Raw genomic sequence first — 21,163 nt, 5'->3', positions numbered from 1 at the left:
TTTGAAATCCAGCCTTGGTGCTTAAAGGACTTCGCTTGTTTTCCCATTTGAGCTAAATGTCCTCCCTGTCTTTTGCAATGTGGCATCCCTTCCGTTAGCTCATGGAGAGATAAATTATGGAGTATTCAAAGGGGAAGGTTTTAATGAAAAAGCTTGAACTGCTTTAAGAATTGTAAAAAAAAAAAAAAAATTAAAAAATTACAGAACTATTACAAGTAACAGATGATTCCTGAGTGTTTCCAGGGCTGAGCTTGCTCCCATGCTGACTTTAGCTGCACTCTTGTGGTTTATCTTCAGAGCGTTTCCCTGAGAAAATAATTGCAGTGCCTTTACTCTAGGGCCATGCATGTCCCGGATGAACCAGACCTCTTTTAGCACATCAGCATTCATTGTCTGGGTGAATTAAGTGCTACGCTAAATTATGGAAACTCTGCCATGCCAGTCCACATCAATGTTTGTTTCAGCCTTCCCCACCCAGTCTCTAATTTTTCCTGAACAATAAGATGTGAATCTGGAGACAGAAATGTTCAATGGGGCATAGAATGACAGGGAAGCAAACATGGAAAAAACTGTGTGTGTGTGTCTGGATGTGTGTATGAGACCAAAGCCATGTCAATGACATGCAGGACATAACTGGGGAGGACACTGTGGAAAAGCAGCTCTTTGTGGTGGCCATCAGGAGCATGCTGCCATGCTTGGCTCCTGGGGCAGTGCTGGGAGCAGATACACAGGGACCAGTGCTTGGGTGTGGGGGAACAGAAGAAGGACAGCTGAGCCACCTAGCTCCTCAGCATGGAGTGGCAGGGAAGTGGCAGGGAACACTTCCAGCATTTGGCTCTACCAGGGAGGACCAAGATTCCCACTACAGGACAAAGGGCTGTAGCTCTGCAACAGCACCTGGAAAGAGCTGGGTAACTGCAGAGAGGGAGCGAAGACTGGGGAGGCTTTGCCTGAGCTGCCAAATTAACCTGCCATTCTCTAATTCTGTGCTGCTCTGAGCACGGACTTAAATCCTTACATGTCAGGCATCAGCCAAAGAGGAAGCTCTGTGTGGGTGAGTGCAGCCTGTGTCACAGCTGCCGATTGCTCAGGTTTTGACTAACAGCCACACAGGGCACCAGTGCAGCTCTCACCTGTTGCATGGAAGCACTGCATCACTATCTGAGCCCACACAGATGAACCTCCAAACCACCTGCTTGAGCTGGGTCATCATCCAGTTGAGTTATTCTCGATCCCCCGACATTAACCATAGGGCAGAAACCTTCTTACTTGTTCTCTTTCCCTCATCTTTTCCATACTGTTTCCTGGGTTTGAACTACAGCCTGCCTCTAACTTCTAGGTGGTCTTCCAACCCAGGATCAGCCCAGCCCTACTTGACTTTGGAAAGCAAGCAAAACCCAGTGTGCTTACCTCAGCACAACTCACATAAGTTGCTTTACCCTGATGAAAATTCTTTTGTGGTCGATACAATTTTTCTATCTGATCAGCAATATTTGATGTGTGTTGAAGGCAGGTTCAGCTCGGGTGAAGAGCATATGTTGCTCTCCTAAAAAGTAATTTAGGTTTTTTGGGGGGAGATATAAATAGCTGACTTTATTGTGCTGGTCATGCACGCTAGTGTTGGCACGAGGTGTGTAGCATTGAGCTCCGAAGCAGTGATGACTAGCGTGTTCTCATTTCTTTATAGAACTTTGCATGCGATGCCTGATACGGATTTTTATTGTGTAACTTGATTGCTACAAAGATGCATTCATCAAACGCAATTGCTGCCATATGAGCCAGTCAACAGGGAAGGTCCTTCTCGCCGTTCTGCACACCCTGTTACACTGAGTCCATCTGCACCAGGGGAAAATAGACAGAACTTACACAGCTAGATGACTGCTCCAGGCAGAAAGCATCAAGAGCCACTTGAACTTCTTTATGCCTTCCCTCCCAAATCCCTTACTGGTCTGTGCTGTACCATGTACTATGAGATTGGTTAGTGAGGGATGGAAATTCATTTCTGTTGATGTATGGAAAGAGAGAGCAGTGAGAGGCTTCAGACATTACAGGTTTAATTTTCTCTGCTTCCCTTTTTACACTAAGATTTCAAGCCAAAAAATGTGACAGAAAGCAGTTGTGTACTTCACCTTAGTAGGTGGATACATCCCAATTCTCAGTGTAGTTCTTGTTCACAGCTCTCTGTACACACAAAGAAGCTCATCTCACTGGGCGCATTGCCTGAAAGCACAAACATTACTCCTTCACCTAGATATCATGGTCTCTATGCGATGGAAGTTTATGCTGGTCGACATATTCCATGTGCCTTCCAGTCTCTGCTGTAAGGAGGGTGGAGGTTTGGCAAGGGGATACAGGCACGTTGTTGAGAGGGATTGCAGAGGAGCCAGTGTGAAGGGGAGGTCGTGAAGCAGACTGAGAAGGAAAGTGTACCCCAGCATCAAAACTAAGGCTGATAAGTACTGCAGAGTTTCAGTCCAAATCTGTAGGGGACAGCAGATCCCATCCAAGGAGATAAAGTCCAAAGCTCACTGTGTAGGGAGGTGGAATCACTGCTAGGTAACTTACGTGGCCAGCTGACAAGGGACGTAGCAATGGTGAATCTCCCAGAATCCTCTAGAAACACTAAGACTCAGGAGCTTATAACTGCCAGGGTGTTGTTGAGAATTAACTGTAATTATATCAGCTTCCAGCTTTTTATCACAGGAATTCCTCCATGTTCCTTTCCAGGAACCTTGGGGGCTGTTTGTCCCAATGGCCCTTGAGGCACGAGGGGCCGGCGAGGCCGGAGCAGTGGGCTTGTGCCTCAGCCTGGCTGCCTGCCCAGCGTGAGGCTTTGTGGGGCATGAGCTCAGGCCGTGCCCAGCCTGCCTGCAATGAGCCTCCTGCTGCTCTCCCTGACCCCCTCTGCTTGTCTGCTTTGCAGGAGCGCTCACTGACAGGGTACCTTGCATGGAGAAAGGGAGCAGAGCAAACCACGTCACTCCACCGAATGACACCAGCTGGTCCGCTCACCACCCCCTCTGGCTGAAAGTCCAGCAAAGAAAGCAGCTTCCTGTCATGAAGTCCCCGAGGAAGTCTCGGTCCCACGGGTGCCTTTGACCCAGAAGACAGCACATCATAGATCCACACAGTGTGCTCAGCATTCCTGCGACCACCCCTCTTCTCCTCTCGGAATGCTTTTTCCTCTTTGTTTCTTGCTGGGGGGGATTTTTCACCCAGGTTTCAAAAACCGCATGGACCAACATAGGTACTTTTCCCTCACTGACTTTGAAGTTCAGATATTTGGGACTGGACAATGATACGGATTTTTTTTTAATTTTTTTTTCCTTTGAAAAACTGCTGTGGTTTTGCTGCTACACTAAGAATCGTGATTTGCATTGTATGGTTTTGGACCTATTCAAGTTTTGATGGGGGAAAGGGGTAATACTGGAGTAGCAACGCTTCAGAGTCATCTCTGTCCTACCCATGATGCACTTTTAAATGAAGAGTTAGAATATTTTATTGGCTAATATACTTTCCTTGTTATTTTTACAAAGGCCACCTTTATCCTTTCTAATGCCATATTTTCAGTGTTACACTTTTATGGCTTTTAATTTTTGATTTGACAGATGTAAGAAGCAGCATGAATAGTTTATACTGTGGTTTTTCAGAGACTGAATGCCAAGAGAACTCAGTAAATGTTTATTCTTCTCAGCTTTCTCTTTAAATTCCCCTAAATAGCGCCCCATTTGGGAACAGAGCAAGAGTGTTGAACTAAAGACCAAAATTCCCTCAAGGTGTAAAATAATCTGAGGGGAATATTTGCTGGGCGTCACGAAAGACTTGGATGAAATTTCAACCCTGATGGTTTTCAGTGATCCAGGAAGGCAGTGAGACAATCTCTCCATATGCATAGCCCTTTCATGATAATTAGAATGGTATGGACAAACCAATGAAAACAAGGGTAAAGTGAGAAAGATCCCCCATGATTCTGTTTCACTGTTTGCTTTCTCCTGTCATGGTTAAGAGAAATGTGCAATTTGATCCTCAATCAGTGGGTGGAGGATAACAGGGTAGAATTTACTTGTGTGCACTTGTACAGTTGTAGCCAAGAGTCCAAAAGTACACTAGAGCATGTTATACTGGCACTGAATTGGTAAGAGAGTTGTGGAGTATCCCATTCTGACAAATAAAAAGAAAAAAAAAAAAAAAGAAAAGAAAAAAAATACAAAAACCCATAAAAACCCCACAAAAAATCAAAAAGAAAGAAAAAAAAAACCTAAAAAAAAAATTCAGATCACCTTGTGATTCAGTGTAACTGTTTACTAACTCGAATAAAGCAATTGTTCACTCTTGAGTGTTCAGAGTACACCTTTTCTATAAGGCTGCTGCAGGGAAGAGAGGAGCAGTTTGCAGGAGCAGAGTCTCTGTGTCAGCGCTGTTGGGAGCAGGGCAGCAGAGTCAGTTGAACCAGAGCCTTGTAGTGATGGTGCACTATGAGCACTATGTATATACTGTATTTCTATATTTTCCTTTGTACAGATTCACTTAAGTCAAGCTACTGTTTTACAGGTGCTCCTTATTTATTAGAGCTGTGAAAGCTTGGAAATCACACCGGGCGAGTAAGCTCGCTTTTTAAAAAAAAAAACAAACAAACAAACAAAAACAACAAAAAAAAAGGGTGGGTGGGGGGAATCCAACAACTCCTGAGTCTAGGGAGAGAGCTCAAAGACATTTTGATGAAACATCTTCAAGAGAGCAAGAATCTGAAGCACCCTAAGCGTGCTCTGCTTTCCTTTCGTCTTGCAATGCTTTTCTCTCTCCCTGACTGGTGTCAGATTTATTAAAACAAAATAAATCTCCAAGAAAAAAAAATGCACTTAAACGTGCTGTTGTTTTATTTTTCTTTTTTTTCTCCTCTTTGTGCATGCAGTTATTAATTCCTATACCTGCCTGGTCACAGACAAGAAGATCCCTGAGTCTGAAGCCACATAAAAATATGTGTAAGTTGTTCTTGAAAGCTGTATCTATGTCCCTTCTATCTTCATGCCTCCCTTGACACTTCTCAGTTTCTGCAGTGTTTAAGGCATGGGGAGAAAAAACCCTGCACTTAGCACAGTGCAGTTAGGTCCTGATCTTGGAGAAGATCCCTGGATAGATGCAGTGGCTGCAGCTTCATTGATTTCGAGAGGATCTGTGCAAGCACAGTTTTCTCATGCTGCCTCTGGGGCAGTGTACAGAGAGTATTCTGCCTGCCTTTTGTGAGGATGGGGCTTTTCTGTGCATGAGCTCCCCCTGAAATCAGAGGTTCTTCAAAGGACCAAACTCCTCCCAAGTGCCCCCAGATCTCTGCCACAGCTATCTCACACAACAGCATTTGCTTCCCAGCTCTTGGCTAGCACAGCCAGCACTGCTGATGGAGGGCTTGGAAATGTCCGGTGAGTTCTGGAACGGTTTGACTGATTTCATTAACCACCCATGTAAGGCAAACAACAACAGCCTAAGCATGGCTGCTTGGAAGGGCATGTAGAGTAAAGCTTGTCTCCCTAGTAAACAGCTTGCTGCATCTCTATTTATTCATCTGAACTTGGCTGTAAAACGAAGGCCGTGTGTATTGATTTTGCTTTTGTCAGTGGTCCAGAATTGTTAGCACACATTTTCACTCTTCTGAAAAACAACAGACTCTTTAGAGAAATCTTTCTCTCTGGTGAACTGGTTTTCTTTTCCAGAAATGGAATCAGCTTGTCAAAAATCATCAGGGCAGCAGAGGTAGAGAAAGTGATCTAGGCTAGGGTTGGCTTCACATGTTTCCAGTGATCACAAACTTACCTTAGCTTTCCTGAGAATTTGCTCACCTTATACTTTCTTAACATCTTACCCCAAAATTCAGAATGTGAACAACTGCTTTGAACAGCTGAATCAGTTCATTGTTTGCTATTGAAAAAATATCTCCAGCTGCATACATGGGGAGAAATATCCAAGTATACATAAACCTTGAGGAAAATGCAGACCAAATGGTACAATACATTATTCAAGAGAAACCTGCTTTATTTCTGAGGCCAAATCTATCCTGTGTACGATGCCAACAAAATGAATGGAATTACACAAAGGATGTAGAGGTCTTTTGCAATTAGCAGGAACCCAGCAAACACTTGCAGATCGGTGCTCTCCTGCTGCTGACATTATTTATTGAGCACTAAGACCTAATAGCCAAGCCAAGCTCTTTCCTGGGGAACTTGCCATCAAGAAGCCAGACAAAGAAAATCCTGTGCACTGGGAGATACAGGGGAAGGTTCCTGTGTGCAACAGCCATCACTCCAGCTCTTATATGTGGTTTTGGGATGCAGAGACTGTCTCTATCAGCAGAGAGAGGCAGTTTTGCCTCGGGTCTCAGAGCAGCTGGCCGCGCGTGCATCCCTTCACACTGCCGGGGCAGAGGGGGAGTTAGCTGTGATCAAGCTGCATGGGCCCTTCTGCTAGCACTGAATTCTTGCTGTCAGCGAGAATTTTGCCCTTGTGATAAAAGGGGGTCTGCATACTGCAAGCACTCTGCATTAATTTCCTCCCCTGTTGTCTTAGATGATTTTGAGAGCTTTTTTTTTTTTCAGAACTACTACACATGACAGTTTTTTGAGTGGCCCAATTCTGTGAATAAGGATGTCCTTCAGAATGAAAACAATTTGTGCTTTTTTCCATGCTAAATTATAGAAATAAATTTGCTTTGTTCAAATAAGTGCTGTGAGCCAAATTTGCAAGGATGCTTATCCAAGTGAGATATCCCATTCTGAGGTCCATATTTGGACACTCAAATCAACACTCAGCCAAACACATGCATGAGGCATTTCAATGCCATTTGGAGTGTCCATATATAGAACTGGATGCCCAAACTTCATTGCCTTTGTTTTAAAAATAGACCTGGAATATAAAGGCATCATTTAATAATAACAACTATGACAAACATTCTGTGTGCAAACTAAGAGCAAATTTGCTGATGCTGGTTCAGGTTGATTCCCCTAGAATTGCTCTGGATTTACAGAGGTGTAACTCTGAAAAGAAGCAGTCTTTTAAGTTGTTTTGCCTTCCACTGTCACTGGAAGGTGACTTGATATTTGGAATCTGTGAGTAAGGAAAGGTGGTACTCGGTATTCACACGTGTGCAGCAGAGGGAGGGAGAATCCAGAATTGAGTTGAACCTGCTTCATACTGAACATAACATCTGAAATGTTTTTACGTGGGGAGAACAGCTTTTCATAGACTTACACACATTTTAGTTGTCATTTACGTGGTATTAAGCAAAGAAATGCATTGCTACCTTGAACAATACTGGGACATTTTGCACAAAACTTGGGAAGCACCAGCAAAACACAGAGAGCTGTGAAAAAGCACAGCAGAACAGCAGCTTCTGGCTGTTTGCTTACAGGAATGGTGGGAGCATGGCTCCTCAGAGGCGCAGTGGATGCTGACTGCAGGGCACTGCAGCACCCCCAAGGGGGGTAGGGTATCTGATACAGGGGTGCCCCTCAGCCTGACCTGTTGACCAGTCAAGACCTGCTGGGACTTGAAGTTCTGTGACGATATGAAGAACAGACCCGGCCACAAGGAAGAAGAAGAAAACAGTAACTTAGGCCACTGACACTATCTTTTCTCCAAGCTGTTCCCTGGTCTCTAAAGTATTACCTATCTGCTGGAGCAGGTGTGTCCCAGCCACTTCACCCACTGCCCTACTGAAGTAAGTTTTCCAAGGATACTCAAGATGCAGAGAGGCAGCCAAATGCCAAATGCCCAGGACCTTTCCTTACAAATGATGTAAACATCTAAAAGTTTTGTGTCCCTACATCAATAGTCCAGGCACATGACTGTCCCCAAAGAAGGGGCAGCCTCACTGTCGTGGTTTGACACGGAAGTGAATTTTTCAGAAAGTTAGGGTCAAAGCAATCAGTGGTCAGGTTTGGATATTGGCACCTGGAGTGACCACTGAAGGCATGGACACGCCTCTGAGAACACAGGGGGTTAAAAGCAAGAACTCCCAGGGGAACTGTCTCTTTGGTTCCGGTTGTCGGAGAGTGCAGACTCTCCCCTGCCCAGCCATGGGCTGGGTGAGGGAGGGGAAGCTATGTGGCCTGGTCGAGGTAGGCCAGGGGTGAAGGGACTGGAACCGGGCCGGCCCCTGCAGACAGAAGGGTGGAGAGAAACGGAGATGCCTTTGTTCCCCCCCACCCCAGAGGGAAAGAGACAGAGAGCCTGACAGCACCTGGAATTTGCCAGCAGAGGAGAAGGAGAAGTGCGGGTGGAAAGTGCTCAGCTGTGGGAATTGGAGTTCTGGGCAGAGATTTCAGTCTGGGGAGTCTGAGACTTTTAACCCTTTCCTGGGAAATTAAGGCTTTGTAAAATATTACTCCTCCTTGATTTGAAGTAGAAGAGAGACAGTCTTGGATCTGAGATGTTAGAAGTAGGAATTTTTAGGTGGGAGGAGATGATGGAGTGGCTTGTGGCTGGACTTTTCTTGATAGCCATAGACTGAACCAATTTCTCCTGCAACAGAGACTGCATTTTTAGGGGGATGCAATAGTGACCCAAGGAGACCTGCTTCAGCAAGTACCAGCACAGGAATGAGAGAACAGAGAAAAGCTGAGGAGGGTGTAGTGATGCCCTCTGTCCTCAGGAAGAGGATGATCTCTGTTCTTGAGACCCTCAGCCCCAGGGGAGGAGGAAATGGGGGGGACTGTTGTCCCAAAATGAGAAGCTGAACTGTTGTTTCTTTTGGCCCTTGGCAAAGCATCCTTAAAGGAGCCCTATGAGCAGTCTGCCCATGCACAGTGGTGAGAGCACTGTGACATGGAAAGGAGAATGTCACACTGGAAGATTTTCTTCATGTGGTTGCCATGTGTGACATGGAAACACAGAAGGGTAGCAATTGTGTTTCCTGGGGGTCTATGGTGCAAGAGAGACTCCTCTCTCCCTTGATGGAGTGAGTATTGATTATCTGAAGGGTGGCAACTTGATCAGGAATCCCGGGTGGTGTCTTACTGTGGTTTGTTGGAAATGGGTGGGGGGAGGAGGAGTGTTTTGGAGGGTCTTCATCCTGGATTTAGTGTGTGTGTCTTTTATAGCAGAAGTAGCTTAATAAAGTTTTTTTTTTTCCTTTCTTTATAAGCTTGGGCCTGTTCTGCTCTGTTCCCGATCGCATCTCACAGCATTTATTTTGGGAAGGTGTATTTTCATGGGGGGCGCTGGCATTGCGCCAGCATCAAACCATGACACTCACCTGCTCCTTATTGGAGCTCTCTGGCATCTGGGCAGCCCATACTGCAGGTGGAATCCTGCCCCAGATGGGAAAGAAAGCTTGGTTATTATTTGCTGATAAGATAGCTGAGGACAGAGATGTGTTGTGATTCCCAGCTCTCAGCAGGCCTGCTTTTGAAGGAGCTTGCTGGACCTATTTAGTAAAAGAAAAAGGCTTGAGGAAGGAGGAATGCTGCCTTCTTTTTCCAGAAGAGTGTGGTACTCTGGGAGTTTGCTGAAGGACCAGGAGACTCAGCTTCACTCCCCTTCTTCAGCCAAAGGAGTTGAGCCCACACAGGCACATGCAAAAGAAGTTGTTGAGAGAGGCTGTTATCCCTTCCCATGTCCCAAGCCAGAATCTATGTGACACAATCTGTCCTGGCTGGTCTACTGGGGCACAAGTTATGCCAAGAAAGGCAGGAGAGGTTCTCTTCATTTTGCAGGGAAGAGACACGAAGATGACATCCACAGTGCCACAACGAGGAAGCACAGTCCTCCAGTTAGTGCTTGAGGCTCTCTCCTGGAACAAGGGCATCTGCTCCTCCTCCCAAAAGGGCTTTAGAATTGCTGCTCTTACTGACCCATTACAGAGCCCACTTCTGAAGCAAAGGAAGCCTCCCCCAAGCCAGCTCCAGGAGTTCACTTCAGCATGCCACAGCCCTGCTGTCCTCCAGGCTTCCTGGGCCCTCAGCACAGCAGGACAGGGAGGGCAGGCAGCCAAAGAGCTCCCTGGGGCAGCAGCACTGGCAGTATCACCCGGGCAGCTTTGGAGTGGGGGAGTGTGCCAGGCTGGCAGGGCTGCTCTGACATATCTGCCCCACATGTGCTGGGTGACACTGGCCCTTTGCATTACCTGCCCTCTCCTGAGCACCTTGGGACAGAGATGTGGTTTCTCCTTCTTGCCAAAGGAGATTGACTTACTGCATACCAGTTGCTATCATGTCTTTGGCATGACAGGCGTTATGTGAAACGTAATATTTGGGACACACACACACAGGACTCGGGAGCAGCCTGCTGTATAATTCCCAGGTATCTCCCAAAACACACGGCTGAGCAGGCGCCCGAGCGCTGAAGCACAGCTGGATGCTGGGGAAAGCTCCCTGTTGCCTGCACACCTCACTAAAGGTCCAGCAGGATGATTTATGGGCAGGGTCAGGTAGAGGAGCTGACACAGACGGGTCAGAGAGGATGGGTGCCAGCCCACAGGCTTATTGTCAGTCGACATCCAGGGAATGAGGTGGGAAGAGGGGGGAGCATGAGTCGAATTCCTTAATAACATGAATTATAAAATCATTTCCTGTGTTAGGGGTTAGGAAAGAGAGCAGAGGACCCGGAGATCTTCCAAACAGAAAACAGCTTTTGTTAAGGCTTTTGGCCTAAGGAGTTTGAGGAGGATTGGGGGGGCGGTGGGAAGGGAAAGTGCTGGCACATTTTTGGCTGGAAGCCTCAGACAACATATTTTTTATTCTAGTCTTTATTTTTCAAAATAAAATCATGGCAAAGCAGCAACAAAGAGGGGGTAAGAGGGTGAAATTAGGAGGAACAATGTACCCCAAGTATTTCCCACTTCTTTCTGTCCCTGCCATTAAACACACAGGGTGTCCTTTATTATATACAGTAGCGGGATTAAGTCAGCAGCCCAAAGGCTAGGAATGCAACAAGATACTTCTATACTTATTGATCCCTTTTGCTTTTTTAGGGAGATTGTTTTCATGAAAGTTTAATTCACCTTTTCTAGCTTTTGAGTCTAACTGCCACACATTTTATCCCGCTTCTTTGTGAAATGCTAAATCCATCAGTAGGTTTTAGTTTTCCTGGTGTAACTTTTCAGAAACTGTATATCTGCATAGCAACCCCACTGCAGGCAGCTTATGTCACGGTATCACATGTCAGAAAGATGAAAAGAACTCCAAATCTGAGCTGCTCCACAAACTTATGTCCCCCATTCTCGGACATATATCTTCTGTACTTAATATAAGTGTCAGGAAGGCAACTTCAAGGCCAGAGAGGTGCAAAGTTTTATCTCGGAGATGACAAAAACAAAAAAAACCCAACCTCAATTGAGCCTTATGCGGACAGTCAAGTGAGAAACAAAGATTGTCTTTTTCCTCCTCTCCCCACTCCCCCTGACCCCCACCTCCCTGTGTCCCTGTTGTCTGCTTCCAACTGCAACCCGAGCCTGAATCCTGAGCCCAGTGTCCAGATTAGAGATTGTTGACTCAGATTTAGTGGTGAAACTTGAGCCAGGCCCTGTTGATGGCATAGCCTTGAAGGAGCAGGTTTACTTCAAGCCAAAAGAGAGATTACATGTCAGACGAGAGCCTGCCTTTTCTTTATCACAAACTTCCTGATCTCCCTCTGTCTTAATAGTGTGTGTGTGTCTCCCTGCCTTGTGCCCATTTTCAATTCCTTCTATAGGGTGTCATAAATCAGGAAATTAGCAAGTGTGTAGCTGCCCTTTGCCACAGGCAGAGACAATGGGCTTGCTGTGTTTTTAACCAGTGGGTAGCACTTAACATAATCAATGGAGAGCTACGTGCAGAAAGGATGAAAAATTTGGTCTCGGTCTGATCACTTACAGGGTATTTCTCATCACCCAGGCAAGCTGCTTTTATGAGAATATGACATGCCCTGGAAGCTTGCTCTCCATTTTGCAGGAGAGTCATTAAAAGAAATCATTACATGTTTTTTTTTGTTCCTTGGCACACACGCTGCTTTTCCTTGGCTTCTGATTTCATCCATCTTTCAGGCGCTTCGTGCCTTTAGTAATTTATGTGCAAGATTTTTCCAAACCTCCAAATGTTTTTCCATTTGGCAAACTGTGGAAGCCTCCACAGAATGTAACTGTAGAGTTTTCTTGTACTTCAAAACATGAGCCCTGTTAGCACAAAGATGCATCTAATACTTGTAATCCTGTACATAAAAGCTATAAATTCATCTAAGACAATCAAAGACATCATTCCTCCTTGTGAGTCTTTACCAGCCTTGTTGCTGTAACCCCTTACTTGATACATGGAAGGAGAATTTCTCTATGAGCATTGTTGTTTTCTTTAACTATAGTTTTTGGAACCTTTATGGTGCCATATGGAGAACTATTTTATTCTGCTGCTGGTAGCTTTCTCAGTACAGGCTATAAATTAGATAATTTTCCTTGTGTCTGATAGCCACACACTATCAGTCAGACACATTTGCTCTCAGGAAAATCCAGGAGAATTCTAAGGAAAGAGATAATCTTCCCACCATATAGAATCTAATGGAAATTTTTATTCCCTCCTCTAATACTTATAAGAGTTGATTAAAAAAAAGTACCATGTATTTCACTGTCCATTAAGCTCACAGGTTTGTAGACTGCTTTTTACAGAAGCCTCCTCACACTGGTCCTGTCCAGCCCCTGCCTTTTACAGGGATACGTGCTGGTGGATACCCCGGCCAGGCTTTTTAAGGGCTCCTAAGGGGATCAAGGACTCCTATGCATTTGGGGGAGACTTAAGGAGGTCTCTCAGCAGGGTAAGCATGGCCTCATGGAGCAGTTAGGCTGCCATGAGCTGCAATCTGGGCTGCTGTGGCTTTCTTCGGGAATACAAACCCAAAGGGAGATTCATTAAATGTTTTTGATAATGCAGTCCACTGAGTGACATCCCCAAAATAGCAGGGTATGTAACCACGAGAAAAGAGATCTTTTTTCAGCCATCCATGCTCCTGGGAAATTATCAGACACTGAGGAACAGGAACAGTATCCTTGCTTTTATTTGTTTATTTTCAAAATCCTTAAGTAGTTTACAAGGTTGCACTATAAAATACTTTCATTTGCTGGAAGTCCCAATTGGACTAAGTTCCTGAAAAAAGAGTCTGTTTTGCCAGTAGAAATTGGTCCAGTGCAGGCCTAATGTATTATTTACACAGAGTTGTGTTCCATCCTTGCCTTCTCGGCATGTACTGCCCTGCTTGACCTGGAAATAAATTCTCAGTGAGACTATAGAATAACTGTTGAGATAAGTAGCTTCAACAGTCTTTCGCCCAAACTCCTGCATCTAAACTGAATTTACATGGGAAGAACTTTATATGTTTCACTTAAGAAAGGACATCTCTGTTGTCTGCCAGTGCAAATCCTCCAGAATCAGTCTGAATTTACCCTGGCACAGGAGAGAGGTGAATCAGACCAGCAGCAGGGACTTCTTTTTTAAAGAAATGAGGCTGAACACTGAGAGCTTTGACAGTCCATTCCTGTCTTAGTGTCCGTCTGTGTCAATCCAAAGAAAGTGGAGGGAAGGGTCAGTGAAATTCTTCCAGGCAGCACTGCTGGGATGGAGAGCAGAGTTGGTCTCTTCTACGTCATTCCTCAGACTGCCAAACTATGATGACATTTCTCTGAGACACACGTGACATCCGCATTAACAGCTGAAGATGTCATTGCAATCTGAGCTATTACGGTGAATTTATCGCTGTTATATCACTTTAAAATAAACTATTCCCTTATTAAATCAAATTAAGGGTACTTTATCAGTGTGGGTGTGAGGCACATTTTCTTCTTGTAATTTCCTTCCTCTGAAGTGACTCTAGACTTTTGCTTATCTCACTGGGTTGATAAACTAGCATGCTCTATTGTCAACATGCATTAAAAAATACTGTCTAGCTGTTGAGGGAGAGAATGTGTGGAAAAGACCAAGGTCACCTGGGCACAAGTATGTGCTTTGCCCAGGCTATTAAGCTGCAGCATTTTACCATTTTCACAGCTCTTTTTTAAACCTAGTTTTTGTTTTTGACTGGCTGAGTGCTTTTCCTGCTCTCTCAAACTCCTCTGCATTGCATCCAGTTCACTCTTCCAGAACTGATTGACTAGTACAGCAGGTCACCACCCCTGCTGAAATCAGCCAACAAGCCGACCATAACCCCAGCAGATGTTTGTGGTTTATAGGCCAAATGAGAGCCCCACAGACCAGTGAAATACCAGCACCACAGATGTGGAACCTGGCCACTCGACACGAGCAACACAAAGCCCCGTCCTGCCCAGCCGGGCTGGGACTTCCAGAGGAGCAGAAGGTCTGAGAGACTAATTAGCCTGCAGAGCCAACACGCTGGCCTATGCTCCATCATTCTGATCGGCACAAAGTCCTTTAATGAAACGCCACATGAGTGAAGTCAGATGAGGCCCCTCTGTAACTTCACCTCGGAGTCTGGCAATCACCTGGGTTCATGATGTTCCCCAGAATGTGCCAGCCAGCTCTGCCAGGCTCTGCCACTCACCCCAGCTGGGCTGGGGATGGCCAGCCAGCCTCATTACCAGAGTCTGCACTGCTCCTGTACTCCAAATGAAAAGTGGGGACACAGAACCATGACACCTCCGGGAAAAAATGTATGTTGGGGTTTTTTTTCTTTTTTAGTTACAGACGCTGCTGGTAATTACTGAGGAAAAGAAAGACAAGCAGCTCTCAGCAGGATCCCAAAGGGATGAAGGATGGCACAGCCCCTGTTCAACCAACCTCTTTTGTGCAAAGCTTGTGCTATTCCTCTGATGAAAAAGCCAAGCCACGTTCTTGTGCTTTCTGACAGGAGAGACACAAATGATCTTTGTGGTTAATATTACCTCCCGAAATCTCCGAGGCGCCTTGCGGTGCAGATTGCCGCTGGAGCATCGGGAAGGTGTGATTCAAAGAGAAGGTAGGGGAGTAGCAGCAGCGCTGAGACCCACTGCCAGGCAGACACAGAGCCCGAGCCCGTGTCCTGCTGCCGCAACGGGCATTTCTCTACGTCCCAGTTCTGACGCCGAGCGATCTGAGCCAGCACGGAGCGGGGTGGCGGGGCTGCGGGGGCGGCAGGGATGCTCCCTGAGGATGAACGAACGAAGGAACGAAGGAGCGAACGAGCGAACGAAGGAACGAGCGAGCGAACGAGCGGCGTCCGAACGAGCGCGGCTCATCCCCGCCCGCCCCCGCCCGCCGCCCTCCGGCGCCGCCTGCCGGCCGCACCCGGGCACGGCGGGCTCCCGGCGGAGCTGCCCCGGGCGGCGGCGGCGGACCGGGATCGCCCCGCGTCCATCCCGCCGCCGCACCGGCCCCCGCTCCGGAGGGACCCGCGGCCGCCGCCTGGCGCTGCCCGCCGCCCGGGGCCGACGTGCGGGCTGGCAGCCACCAGGTGTCAGCCGCGCTCCGGGCAGGGGGCCCCGCCGCTGGCTGCGCCCGACGGCGGCTCCGCGGGGCGCGCAGCCGGAACCCGGGGACGGGTAGGAGCCCGTCGCCCCCTCCGCCGCTTCTTCCCGTGGAGTGATGGATGGCGAGCGACGCCTCTTGCAGCCTCTGCTCTCAGGATGGCTTGTAAGCCGTCAGATGTCACCCGTGGGTGACGCCCGGGGCTCTGCGGGGTCCTGCGGATATGAAAATCTCGGTGTTTAGGGTAGATCCATCGACGACGAGGAAGAACCTACTTGCATCAAAGGCATTGAGATCTCTGGGAGGTTTCAAGGAAGCGAAGAACTTCAGAAGGAATTAGAGACTCAAATGTTGTCAGAGTGTGAGTGGTTCAAGGGCAGAAGTGCCACCGTAGATCTCTGGGACCAGGACAGCCGTGTTTTGAACTGGCAGCGCCAGTCCACTGGCCCTGAAAAGTCATCACACCGAGGTTTGTGGGGCTGCAGGGTTTTACACCCGCTGCGGGCAGGTGCGTTCCTTGCAGGGCTGCTCTAATGGCACACTTGGTCTCCAAAGGAATGGCATTGTCAAGGTCCCTGCCATGGGACACCTCTCATTCCTGTAGGCAGTCCTGCAGGCTTCTCTTCTCCTTGATTCCCTGCTGGGAAGCCATCACACAGGATCTGGCAGCTCCAATAAACCTGGAGTCAGTGAGCTGGTGGATTTTGCCAACACGATCCAACGGTTCTTTGTAAAAATTGAGTGGCTCTGTTGGAGACCAGTATGCATCATATTTAAAATAAGTCTCCTTTTATTGGTAGGAGACAGGAAACAACAGAGTGATTAACTTATTCCTAATGTATGCATTTAACTCATGGAAACAGAGAAGTTGTTTGGTTGTTTTTTTTCTGCTTTGTGCACAGTTATTTATGACGTCTACTGAGGAGCCAGGTCCCAAAGCAGTGTTCCTTGTCTCCCAGGTAAAGAGCAGGAAACTGATTTCTCACCTGTTCTTCATTATGAACTCTTGAGTTCATTGCAGATTGACATTGGCTTCTACCGTGCATAAACTTACAGCCACCCTTCTGCAGGACTGCGAGCAGTCAAATGATGTCTCAGAAAATGCTTTGTCTGCACCTGGAAATGCAAACTCTGGAAGGGAAAGCAGAGCACATTTAAAAGGAAATGATCCCATTCTGTGATTGTATCTGATCCAAAGAATCCTTTAGACATGAGGATTTCTTGGATTAGCTCTGTTAATCCCACATGATGTCAAGATGATCTCTCCACGGCTCTCCTTTTGAGTTATGCTCGTAGAGCAGAGGATGAAGGCTGCTTCCCCCATGTATGGTCTGTTACAGCTAGAGAGCTGAGATGGTGTTTTTGGCAGGGGATAGCTCTGGACTGTGCTTCCATGTAACTGCTTTTATACTCTGTTCTCTAAAGTATTCAAGCACAGAGAATGCCTCACTGAAGAGGTTTCTTCTTCTCAAATAAAAAGGCATATGCAGATTTCCTGCAAATTATATTCCACAGGAACAAAAAACAAAACCAAAGAGGATATATAAAAATAAGCCTTCTTGTAGGATGCCCTAAGTCAGGTGGGGCGTGCAAGGCACCATAACCTTAAAGAGAGAAACTAATAGAAGAAATTTCACTTCAGGATCAGAATTAGCCTAAATTGGAGGTAGAAAGCAACTTGAAAGATAAAAAGAAACTAAAAATTAATATTTCTTCACGTCCAAAGAGTTATTGCTGTAAATGTGAACAGAAAAAAACAGTTATTTCCATAGTTCTAATAAAATTACAAAGGGGATGTAGATCTTTAAACAGTAGTTCCCACATAGACCTTTGAGATTTTATCTGAAAAAAATTCTGTAAACTGTCTGTAGCTTTAGCTGTACTGTTAATCCCCATCATTAAAATTAATTAACAAAACACTATCTTTAAAAAAAAGAAAAAAATAATTCATGAAATGGGATTCCCAGGCCAAATGGAATACTTTTCTGCACCATTTTTTAAATCCAGGAATCCTTTTTGAAAAAGTAGAGGAAAGATTTAGGGTGAAGAGCAGTGATGCTGTTTCTTTGAAATACTTTGCTGCCCCTGTCCTGCCCATGTCTTTGACAGTCCCTTTATTTTTATGGCTTTCCCCATTTTTCTGACTCAGAGGGGAAACAGACCCGATCTTGTTCAGCAGGCAACACTGGGGAAAATAATGCCGTGACCCCTAGGCCACCTATTTACAGATGTGTGCATCTTTATGGCTGTTTCTAGGGCAGGCTTCATCCCCTATAGAAGAAACCCTTCCTCAGCAGCTGTGGATAGCTTCAGAGTGTTGGAACAGAGCACAGCTAATGAATTGCCTGTTAATGCCCCATCCATGCTTATGACAGTTAGTAAAGGCACTGGTGACAAGGTAATTTTTAATAGGATGAGCAGTGTGTCAGAATACTAATAAGGCACTAAAAGAAGTGATTTCCAGGGCAGTCACCTCATTGCTCAAGTGAAAGAGGGGATAATTCCCTCCGGCCCTTTCCTCAGAGCTCCCAAGGACTGTCACCTATAACGATCCAAATGCCACAGCCTCTTCTGAACTACTACTTAATTGGGAGAGTACTTCAGAGAGAGAAAAAAAAAAAAAGAGACAGTCCTGCAAGACACCAAGTTTCCCAAACCTCACTGAGCTTAACTTAAGCCTTGCTTAAGAGTTCAGCTAGACTTGGAGGTCTCAGCTAGTTAAGGGTTAATTATTTGTATTGTCAAAATAGTCCCTGCCAGTGACTGAGCCCCTCAGGGTCACAGACTGTCTAGAAAATAGGAAAAAAACAATCCAAAGACCTTGTTGGCACAGAATAAGATAAATGCCAGCCCCTACATATAGACTGGCACAGGAACACTATATAATAGTCCATGCTGTGTTTGAGTTGGACCTGCTTTCCTGGACATAACTGTGGGGGAAATAAATGGGTACTGAGGATGGGTGGCAAAAACAGTTGGAAGCATGAAAAGGTTTACATGCAAAGGACAGGTGGATGGGTACATCTATCCTTGCAAGGAGAGAATCACAGAATAATGGCAAAGGAGGGGTAGGTTAAATAGTGCTACTTACCTTTCACAGCATGGAAAGAAATAAAGAAGTCAGTATGAGGATTTCTTAGCATTGCATATTAATCTGAGGATACCATTGCCATAGTACTTCAGAGGCAGAGGAAGTTTTAAAAGTTTACAGAAAGATAAACAGAGTTAGCTTTTCCAGAGCACAAGGCAGCTGTTAGCTGACAGAGACTGGCAAAACACCTGGGTATATCTGTGGGTTTTGCATCTTCTTCTGATGCTTCCACTGAGTGCCAGTCAGAGAGATGCTACACTCTGAAATGGACTTGGAGCTCCTAGACAATTCTGGCTTGGCTAAGGCAACCACTTGCACACGTAAGAACCAGACCAAGTCAATCCTTTGACGATACAATGGTAAACCCTGAAGATACACACGCTCAGTTGTTGGCATTTTGTGAGCTTTGTGCCCTTATTTTTCACCCATTGGTGCAGTAAATGCAGGGGCAAGATAAGATAATATTGGCATGGTTATTCCCTTGTGTGGTAGGGAAACCGTCATATCTTACCTGCTGGCAGGAAATGTATCAAGGACTACTCTGTAGAAAAATGCTGTCTGTTGTAGATCACTGGCTTAATAATGGAAAAGAAACACACTGAGCTCTCAGTCTGGAAAAGTTACTGCATTTTACTGCGAATGTGCCTGAAATACATTGCAAAAAATGTGTCCCGGTCAGATTTCTTTGGAAGAAACATTACAATCTTCACTTCTGCAAGGAACCCCACCAAAATCAATGAAACCATTCACTTTAAAAGCTTATTAATGTGAGAGCACGTTTACTTTACAGGAACCAGTGGCAAGAGTCCTGTCTTACCAAGCAAAGATTTATCTACCTCACAAGGATTTATTGCTCTGAAGCTAAGGTTGAAACATGTATATCTGTATATCCCTGTAATTACAGTATGTGTCCTTTCAATTGCTTCATATATCTTAGAGACTCTGAGTGGCCTGATAGCTGTATGTCAGCGAGATGTGAACTGTTCCTCTGAGAGCCTTTGTGCTTAAATGTAATGTTTTCCAAGCACTTGGCATCACTGATATCCCTGGTTTTAATAATTGTATCATCCTGGTCACAGGTAGGGTTGTTAAACAGTAGCCAGTCTGCCTTTTACAAATGATAACTGCTTTTTATTAATATTTTACATTTTCCTCTAACCTCTGCCAGCAGCCCCAGCTGTTTGTTCCAAAGCTCTCCTGGAAGCTTTTAGCCCTGACTTGGACTAGCTCTGCAAAAATCACTGTTGCTGTTTGGTTCATCCTGGGGGAGGAAGGGATTTGGAGGAGGAGGAGGAGGAAGGGAGGCAGAAATGAGCAGCGAAGCAGGGGAGGCAGCAGCCTTGCGTCAAGCAGCTTCTGACACAAGAGAAACTTTCTCCACCCATAGTAGATTTGCTGTTAGAGGATCCTTTACCCTTTCTTTCCCATACCTCAGTTACATTGGATGCAAAATCAACTGTTTTTCTGGCAATCCTCAAGCTGTGGGGCCAGAAACGTCCCTCTTTTAAGGGGACAGGATGAACAACACACAAACAATCATTGTTTTTTACTATATTCCTCCAAATCAGTGATCAATTGCATTTACAGAACAAAACTGGCAGCTGTCACCACAAGTCTGACATAATCCTGATTGATAGACACCAAAAAATCTGTGTATATCAATATAAACCAATACTCACCTGTCACCACCCAACCTGGCCTTCTATGTTTGCAGGGACAGGGCATTCACTACCTCTCTGGGCAACCTGTTCCAATATTTCACCAGTCTCATTATGAAACATTTTTTCCTTATATCTCATCTAAATCTATCTCTTTTTAGTTAAAAACCATTACTCCATGTCTTATTGCTACAGGCCCTGCTAAACCTGATGACAAAGTTTGTCCCCATCTCTTTCTTATAAGCCCTTTAGGTACTGGAATGTGCTCTAAGGTCTCCCTGGAGCCTTTTCTTCTCTGGCTGAGCAACCCCAAGTTTCTCAGCCCTCTCAGTCTTCATAGAGAAGGTGCTCCAGCACTCTAATAATTTTTGTGGTCCTCCTCTGAACTTGCTCCAATGATTCTATGTCCTTCCTTTGGAGACTTGGATGCAGCAGTCCAGGTGAGAGTCTCACAAGAGCAGAGTAAAGGGGCAGAATCCCCCTCCCCCAACCTCCTGGTCACAACTCTTTTGGTGCAGCTCAGAGCACAGTTGGGTTTCTGGGCTGTGAATGCACTCTGTTAGCTCATGTACTGCTTCTCAGCCACCAGAACCCCCAAGCCTTTCACCACAGGGCTGCTCTCAGTCATTTCCTCCCCCAGCCTGTATTGACACTGGGAGTTTTCCCAGCCCAGGTGCAGGACCTTGCAAAGTAATGAGGAAAACTCTTTCATTTGAATTCTTGAAGTTGAGCAGCACTGTAAAAGTCTGGGCCAAAAATTAATTATTTTAAGTGACAAGTACTAAATCAATATCTTGGTTTTACCTGAATGAGATTCTCACGTAACAGAGTTACAAGTGATGATGAGTAAAGTGCTGGTAGGGTTTTGCTCTCCCTGGAAGCCACTGGGATAGTGCTGTGGAATTTCAAGACCATACAGCTCATGTGGATTGCCAGTGGGGTATAATATGAGTTGGACTTTGATGATCCTTGTGGGATCTAATTCAGGATATTCTATGACTCTGTAA

The 21,163-nt window shown here is 45.8% G+C and overlaps 1 protein-coding gene across 1 annotated transcript in view; it reads left to right on the top strand.

Moving 5' to 3' along the window:
* Positions 1–3,011, top strand: part of SOBP (sine oculis binding protein homolog) — a 112,155-nt gene extending 109,144 nt beyond the window's left edge. The window contains exon 7 of the mRNA XM_053974326.1: positions 2,924–3,011. The gene's annotated coding sequence lies outside the window, so the exon portion shown is untranslated. The remainder of the gene's footprint in view (positions 1–2,923) is intronic.
* Positions 3,012–21,163: the final 18,152 nt, after the last annotated feature.

Source organism: Vidua macroura, chromosome 3 (genome assembly GCF_024509145.1).
Source record: "Vidua macroura isolate BioBank_ID:100142 chromosome 3, ASM2450914v1, whole genome shotgun sequence".
NCBI lineage: Eukaryota > Metazoa > Chordata > Aves > Passeriformes > Viduidae > Vidua > Vidua macroura.
This window is presented reverse-complemented; position numbering and strand designations above follow the sequence as displayed.